At 44.1% G+C, this 8,302-nt stretch overlaps 1 non-coding gene across 1 annotated transcript; it reads right to left on the bottom strand.

The window, feature by feature from the left end:
• Positions 1–6,651: 6,651 nt before the first annotated feature.
• LOC116889492 lies at positions 6,652–6,794 on the bottom strand. Its single transcript, XR_004386442.1, has one exon. It is a non-coding gene; the product is annotated as a small nucleolar RNA SNORA48 (small nucleolar RNA).
• Between the last annotated feature and the right edge of the window lie 1,508 nt (positions 6,795–8,302).

Genomic DNA, 8,302 nt, shown 5'->3' with positions numbered 1-8,302 from the left:
TCTCTAACTCCTCCATTGGGGACCCCATTGTCAGTCCAATGGTTGGCTGTGAGCATCCACCTCTGTATAGTTTTTTTTTTTTGTCTGCATGTTTATCTGTATACTGTGAGTGATCAGTGCCCACAGAGGCCAGAAGAGGGCGCCAGATCCTCTGTAACTAGAATTACAGTTTGTGAGCTGCCATTTGAGTGCTAGAAATTAAATCCAGATCCTCTAGGAGAGCAAGAAGTACTCTTAACCACGTAGCCATTTCTCTAGACCATACAGTAGAGGCTTTAGATTGGGAAAATTGCATAACATGGATCTTAGTTGTAAGCGATCATGTTACTGTGATGTTCAATCTTTGCTGTTAACTGAATTTGGAATCACTGAGGAAACCCACTTCTGAGTATGTTTTGCATTTGAAGAAGTTTAACTAAGGACAAAGTCCCTACCCTAAATGTTCTGACAGGGCTATCTTATTTTCCTGGAAGTTTACTGAGTAATTTGCCTGACCAGGACACAGGATCTATGTCTTTGCCTCCCTAGTGCTGGGATTACAAGCGGGGACCACTATGTCTACCTTGTGTGGGTTTTGGGGGTTAAACTCAGGCCCTCATTCATGTTTCTTTCTTTTCTTTTCGTTTTTGTTTGTTTGTTTGTTTTCTTTTTGGAGACAGTATCTCACTCTGTAGTCGTTCATGGCCTGGAACTCAGTTTGTAGACCAGGGTGGCTCTGAACTCACAGAGACCTGGGTGCCTCTGCCTTCGGCATGCTAGGATTACAGATTTCCATCACTATAGCTGACTCAGACTCTCATTCTTTCAAGGTTTTTACTGGATGAACTGTAAGCCCCTAGTCTTGTTTTGTAGACGTTAAAGATGTCTGATAAGTATTCAAGTGGCAATTTTAAATAAGCAAGTAGATGCAGACGTGTGGTTATCCATTTTAGAATCTGTTTGGGTCTTTTCTGGGAGCCATTGGTATAAATGGTGCTGAAAAACATAGGAAGGATTTTGAGAAAGAGAAGTCTCAGGGCAGAGTGTGAATAATTTGGGTCTTTAGATTCAAGTAAAAAACAATGACAGAAAAAACAGTAAAAAGACGGAATTAACAAATCTAAGCCAGGAAATGTTTTAAAGAAATACTTTTAAAAGGATTTTAAAGACCATCTATGTCAAATGCTGGTGAGAGGGCTATTAAATTCAGGACAGAAGTGTGATAATTGGATTCGGCAACACAGAGGTCTCTAGGGGATTGTGACAAGAGTTTTCAGTGAATTGATGGGTATGGAACCCAGCCTGGGGTAAGTTGGAAAATGAATAGGAGGTGAGGAAGAGGAGTTTGTATGTATATATAATTCTTTGGAGAATATTTGCTGTTAATGGGTGTTAAGATTTGGTTTATTTCTCAAGACGGATGATCAAAATGTGAGTGCAGATCGCTCATGAGAGACACAGCCAGAATACAGCAAATACAGAGGCGTATGCCAGCAGGAAACCACTGAAAGTGAACGGGACCCCCGTTGAAGGAATCAGAGAAAAAAGAACTGGAAGAGCTTGAAGGAGCTCGAGACCCCATATATGGCAGCAATGCCAACCAACCAGAGCTTCAGGGACTAAGCCACTACCCAAAGACTATACATGGACTGACCCTGGACTCTGACCTCGTGGGTTACCAATGAATATCCTAGTAAGAGCACCAGTGGAAGGGAAGCCCTGGGTCCTGCTAAGACTGAACCCCTAGTGAACTAGACTGTTGGGGAGAGGGCAGCAATCGGTGGAGGGTTGGGAGGGGAGCACCCATAAGGAAGGGGAGGGGGGAGGGGGATGTTTGCCCGGAAACCGGGAAAGGGAATAACATTCAAAATGTATATAAGAAATACTCAAGTTAATAAAAAAAAAAGTTCAAAAGAAAAAAAAAAGATTTGGTTTATTTAGGGATAGTAAATGCTAAAATAAGTGGGTGCAATACTAATAATCGCTGGTAGAAAGTGTTAAGACAGAAAAGAAATAAGGTCATTACGAGGGAAAGAAATAATGTTGTGGTAGATTTCTGTCTTCTCTTCCATAACAGTGAAATTCCCACTTCATAGCCAGCCTCGTCATGTTCTAGAACAAACATTGTACCTCCTGTTGCTAGATGTGGCTTTATAACTGCCTCTGACTGGTAAGATGTACACAAAAGCATCCTGTGCCTGTTCTTGGGAACCTCTTTTGAAAGATGGCTGACATGTGCACTTTGTCCTTTCTTTTGTTCCTTCTTCATTCTGCTGCCTACATTTTGATGGCCATAACCAGAACTCTAGATGCCATCTTGGATCTGAAAGACAAGGACAATATACATGAGATGAGAGGAGCCTGGGCTCCTGAAGGCTTTTTAGATCTGGGTCACCATACCAACCTTGGACTTACCTCCTTCTTATGTGTGAGGACTTAAGTGCTGTCATTTCCTGCACTGTAATTTTGAATCGCTGATGGTCTCAGATGAGCTCAATCCTAGCTGATTGGAATGACATCTGGAGAACCAGTGGAAGTTGTTGACAGTGAATAATTCATCCAACATAGCTAACAGAGAGGCGAGGAGGATAATGATACAGAGAGGAGTGTAAAGCTAGCAGTGGGTTGAAATTCTCAGGTCACTATGCTCTCTTCAGTGAGGTAGGGAGTGAGGGCTTCGGCTGAGAGTAGAGATGAAGTACAGTGCTTATCTTAATTACTTTTTTTTCATAGCTGTGACAAGACACTTGAAAAGAAGCAGCTTAAAGAAGAGGGTTTTTTATTTTTATTTTTTAATGTTTAGCTTACAGTATAAGGGGATACAGTCTACTGAGTCAGGAAAGACTTGGTGAACAATAGTGTGAGCTAGCTAGTTGTGTTGTGTCAGTCTACGGCCAGGATCAGATTCTAAAACGTTAAGGCCTATTCCTGGTAATACATTACTTCATACTTCCTCTAGCAAAGGTCAACCTCCAAAAAGATGCAGAATCTTTCAAACCAGTGCTGTTGACTAAAGACCACACTTTAAATCTTGTAAGCCCATGAGGCCCTTTCACACTCTGTTCACGTAAGTAGTCTGCACATAGACGAAAGTAGCTAGTTTGTGGACTCCTGAAGAACTAGAAGAATGGAGAAGACTCTTGGACACCTGAGCGGAACTCTATTCCTGGCTCGAAGTCATTTCCTGTTTGTTTCTGGCTGCCCTATTCTCCTGGGTGCCTTCCTGTCTGACTATTTTTTCATGCTTTATTTTCTCCAACAAGGACTCTGCTCTGATGTTCTCAAGATCTCCCATCCTAAATTTCTCAAGCTGAGCCTTCCTTCTTAGTTCCCAAGATAGGTTCCCCTGGAATCTTAGTACTTTCGTAAAAGAACTAGATTTACCAGGCTTTTTTTGTAGTGCTAGGGATAGAACCCAGGGCCTCGCACATGCTTGTCACTGAGCTGCAATCCCGGCCTTTGCCAGGCTTTTGTTGGCACTCACCCCCTCCAATCTGGCAATCCACATTTCTGCAGTCCCGATTTGCCTTGTACTCCTGGCTTTCTCTTTCTAAAGCAAACTCTAGCCATAAACTGACACCTCCTCTATTTCTTGTCCCAATTTCCAGTTTTCCCATTAGTCAAAGTCCACCATGGGCTGCCTTTTCTCCAGGAAGTCTTTTGCTGTTTCAATCTACTCTAATGTTTTCAACATCGAGTGTTTAAGTTGACACCTATTATGTGACCAAGTTGACTGTGGCACCTGAAAACACCTACCGAAGAATCTGTAAAGTGATAATCTCTACCACATAGCTGAACATTTGTAACATATGGTCCTCCTCTCGGATGTAGTATATGTGACATATGGGAGCTTCTCCCTACTCTCCCAGCTACCTTCTCTTTCCTCTTTTACCAAACCCCTTTACTACTGAGAACCAACGCTTCATAATTAAATTAAAGATTCTGTTACTAAAGAATATACACAGCGTGACACATTATATGAAGTCAGCAGGCAAACAAGGTAAAAATGATTTTGTTCTTGTTCAGGGACACAGATGCATATAGCAAACAATAAAGAAAAACAAAGAGATGAATACTGTAAAAGTCAAGGCTTGCTGCTGAAGGAGAGAACTGTGACAGGGGAGGGAGTGCCTCATATATTTCTATCTATGGGCATTCCTTTCTTTTTTAACAGAAGGTTTTTTTCTCTCAGTTTTATGCATGTGCATGAGGTGCCATGTGTATGTGTGTGGAGATATGTGCCTCCAGAATCCAAAAGACAGTATCTGATCCCCTGGCGCTGGAGTTACAGCTACAGGTAGTTACTACTGGTGCTATCTCCCTCTGGTTTCATATAGATTGAAACAGCAAGTACCGATGTGGCTACTTTTCCTCCAGCTCCCGTCTACTTATTTTATTACTATTTTTAATTGTGTATAGATGTCATGAACACTTTTTGGTACTTGTCTAGGTCCTGCTCAGGCCTATTGGGCCTGAATTTTTAGTGGCCCATGTGATCTCTGAATTGCACTTTCATTTGAGAGCCCAGGTAGTTCTGAAGTCTTTAAGGAACCAACAGTACCTAAAGAATGTCATCGAATCTTCCTGATGGAGGCAGAAACCTGTGGCGAGAAGAAGAGTCTCACGATCCATGGGTAGGGAAAGGAGAGAAACAGTATGGACAGAGGACCACATCCTCCTTCTCCATGTCATCTGGGTGGTCTGATAGATGCTCCTAAGTCATGGTGATGAAAAAAATTAAGGAATTGTTTTTATATCCCTTGACCCCATTTTAATTGTGATTGGTGATTTTAAAAGTATCTGGGAGAAAAATCTATATCTCTATAGCCTTCCAGATATTACCAACAAAATTCCACAAACTGGAAGCTCAACCAACAGACAGGTATTTTCTCACACTTCTGGAAACTGTATGTTTAAGGTTAGGGATTTTTTAGGGTGTGTTTCTCAGGAGATCACTGCTTTCCTTGTAGATGGTGCTATCTCCCTTTGGTTTCGTATAGTTGTCTTTTTATTTCTGAAGTGCCTGATAACCTCAGTCCCGTAGGTTGCAATCTGTTGGATTAGGAGCTAAGGCTTTAACTTATGAAGCAGGAAAGGCGCACAAATGAGCCCTAACAGGATGTAGTTTTTGGGTAGAGTGGGGTTCTTTTAAACTTCATTTGATTCTTTGTGAGTTTTATACAATATACACCCCAGTCCCACTCATCTCCCCATCTTCTCATATCCACCATTTGCCCTTGTAACCTCCCCCTCAAAATAACACACAAATAACAACAACAACAAGAAAGCATAGAAAACATCTCATAATGGAAGCTGTAGTATGTCACAGCGTATATATCCCTTTTCACTTGCAAATATCTTCACTTGCAAATGTTCATTGAAATGAGTCACTGGTCTGCTTCCAGATCTGTGGCTTTTGTAACACCATCAATATCGCATCCTCATCGTTATCCAGTTGTTGCCCTGTATTGTGGAGACCCTACTGCTTTGGATTACCAGGATGAGATCTTTTACTTGTCCCAGCCATTTGCGGGAAATATAGATTTTTGGCTGGGCCAATATAGAGCCCTGGATGGTAGCTGAGCTGGTCGGTAGCACTGGCTCTCATCTAGGACACCAGGTGAGCTCTCCAGTACTGCTCCTGCTAGCTCTTCTACTTTCATGTTTCCAGGGTCAGCTCTCTTGGCCACTGCAGGTGTTGAGGAGGAAGAAAAGGAGGAGGAGAAGGTGGTGGGAAGGCATTACACCCACACCACCTCATACCAGGCTAGTGGTGGGGCCAGCTGTCCTATGCTCTCACCCTTGATGACTGGCTCACCTGTGACCTCTGCACCAGGGCCAGCTCTACTGTGCTGCTCCGATGAGATGCAGGGCCAACTCCCCAGAGTGTCACAGCTGTTGATGGACAGGGCTAGCTCTACTGAGCTCATGACCCTGTGGGTAGATTTCCTGGCTGCCAGAGGTGGTAAGGAGTGGTGGAGAGGCATCACCTCTACACCCGTGCCACCTCATGGCCGACAAGTGGCAGGGTCAACTCTCCCATACTCACACCCTTGGGGCAGGCTCACCCACATGCTGCCTGGACAAGATGCAGGGCCTGCTCTCCCAAGGGCTACAGCTGATGAGGGATGGGACCAGCTCTCCAAATGGCTATATCCACTGAGTTATGCACAGCCCCTGGACATCCACATGGTTCCTAGTGGCTACCCTGACCAGGGACATCCCCATGTTGTCTAGTGGTAATATGAGCCACAGACATTGGCACTATCCCCTGCCACTGTGTAGCCACAAACTCAGACATGGCCCTCAGTGGCAGCTCAGGCTTGGATATCACCATGGCCCCAGGTGGCTGGGATGGCCCCTCACAATAGGCAATTCTTCTCCACCCTCCAGTGTCCAGTTCCATCTCTCTTCTTCATAATGCTCAAGCTGCTCCACTTCTCTTCTCTCCCACCTGACCACCATATGGTCATGGCTCCTGCTGAAGGATGACCACGTGGCTCTCCAGCTGCTAAGTGACATCCTCCATCCATGATGTGTGGCGTGGTGGCAAGCAGGTGTGTATGGCCCACCTGTGTAGTGTGCTGGAGGGCAGGTCTGTGGCATGGTGATTTGAAAGTTTCTGTCTGTCTTCCTCCTCCTGTGCTGCGCTGCCTGGCTTTGATTTGATGTTTCTGTGTCCTGGGCAAAGACAGCTTTGGACATCAAGCCAGGCATCAAGCTAGGATGAACAAAGGACTGTCGTCTGCTCTGTCCCTGACTGATGTAAGAACAACATCACCAACAAGGTGTCTCTTTGCCCATTGCCAAGGGGGCGTCCACACACTGTTTTTATTCATTCATTTTGATATGGGCTTCATCATCTTCTGCAGCGAGTTGAGCATATTGTTGATGTCTCATTTGTTCATCCATATTCATTGATTGACTAGTAACTGGCTAAAAGGCTTGTTAAGGAAGAAGCTATAGACCAATGAGTAAAATGGATGACTGCTTCTCCAGAGTTGGCTGTGGTTGTCTTGTGTTTACCAGATTGACAATCCAAATCAGTAATTTTCAATTCTAAATAACCCAGGCATTAAGAAGTCACAAGACACTCACTCCAAAACATTGTGAAGCATTAAGCTGCTTGAAGCCTGAACCCTTAACAGTTTGACATTTCCTTTAAAAGCTGTTGGAATCCCTCTCTCCAGGAAGCCCGGTCAGAAGGAGCTTAGTGTTTTACTTATCCAAGTCTTTGCAGTGATGAATTAAACATGTATTGAAAAGGGAGGTGCCAAATTTCACAGCATCTCCCTCTCCCATGCTGAGTTGCACGTCCCAAGGGCAAGGCCAATCAGCCTCGTCATGGAACAGCAGAGGCAGACAGATTTATTGAAGAGAAGGAAAAAGCAAAGAAAACCCTTTCCTTGGCAAACAAAGAACCTTTGATTTCTCAGCTCATCATCCGAGACAGAGCTGCTGAGACGGTACCTTCAGCTCCCACCACACCTGACCCCTGGGGAACTTGCAGCATGTGGGGACTGGGAATGAGGAAGAAAGTGGGCAGTAGATTCTGTTGTCACAAGATGTAGAAAAATAGACATGAGTAAATCTAGCTATACCCTAGAAACAGCTGTCTATCCTGCTCACCGGACACTTTTTGCTTTCTAGATCACCTGTGCAGGATTCCTCATGTCTGCATATATTCCCCCAACACTGACCCCTCCTGCTTTCACTTCACCTTCACAGTCACCTTCAAAACGAGCCAGGCCAGACACTCTTCCCCTTTGATTATAAATGATGAACAAGAAGCCCAGAGAGAAGGACATGTGTACAGCAGGTTGATAGTAGACCTGAGACTAGAATCCAAGATTGTAGCCTTTGGACTGGAAGGATCTTGGCCTCTTTTCCTGTTCTCAACTTCAGAAGATGGGGCACTCTCTTCCTCTTTAAGGCTAACACAATCAGTTCAGCTTGAATCTAGTCTCTCTTCCTTAAGATCCTTGCTAAATTAGATTCTCCCCTCTCCTGTTTTGCCTCTGCCTCATATAAGAACAACACTTCCAAGTATGTCTCTTTGCCCATTGCCAGGGGTGTCTTTATGATGTGTTTATTCGTATGCTATGAGCTTCATTATACTGTGCATGCTCTCTTCTCCCTTTCCGTCACCTCTCTTCCTCCCTTTCCTTTCCCTTTCCCCTCCCTTCTTCTCTGTTTCTCTGTCTCTCTGCCTCCCCCTCTCCCTCTCTCTCCTTCCTTTCCTCCTCGTTCCTTCTTGACAAAAGTCTTTCTCTTAATATACAAATTCAAGCCTCTCTCTAAAAATTACAGCAGAATCATGCAA

Source organism: Rattus rattus, chromosome X (assembly GCF_011064425.1).
Source record: "Rattus rattus isolate New Zealand chromosome X, Rrattus_CSIRO_v1, whole genome shotgun sequence".
Taxonomy (NCBI): Eukaryota; Metazoa; Chordata; class Mammalia; order Rodentia; family Muridae; genus Rattus; species Rattus rattus.
This window is presented reverse-complemented; position numbering and strand designations above follow the sequence as displayed.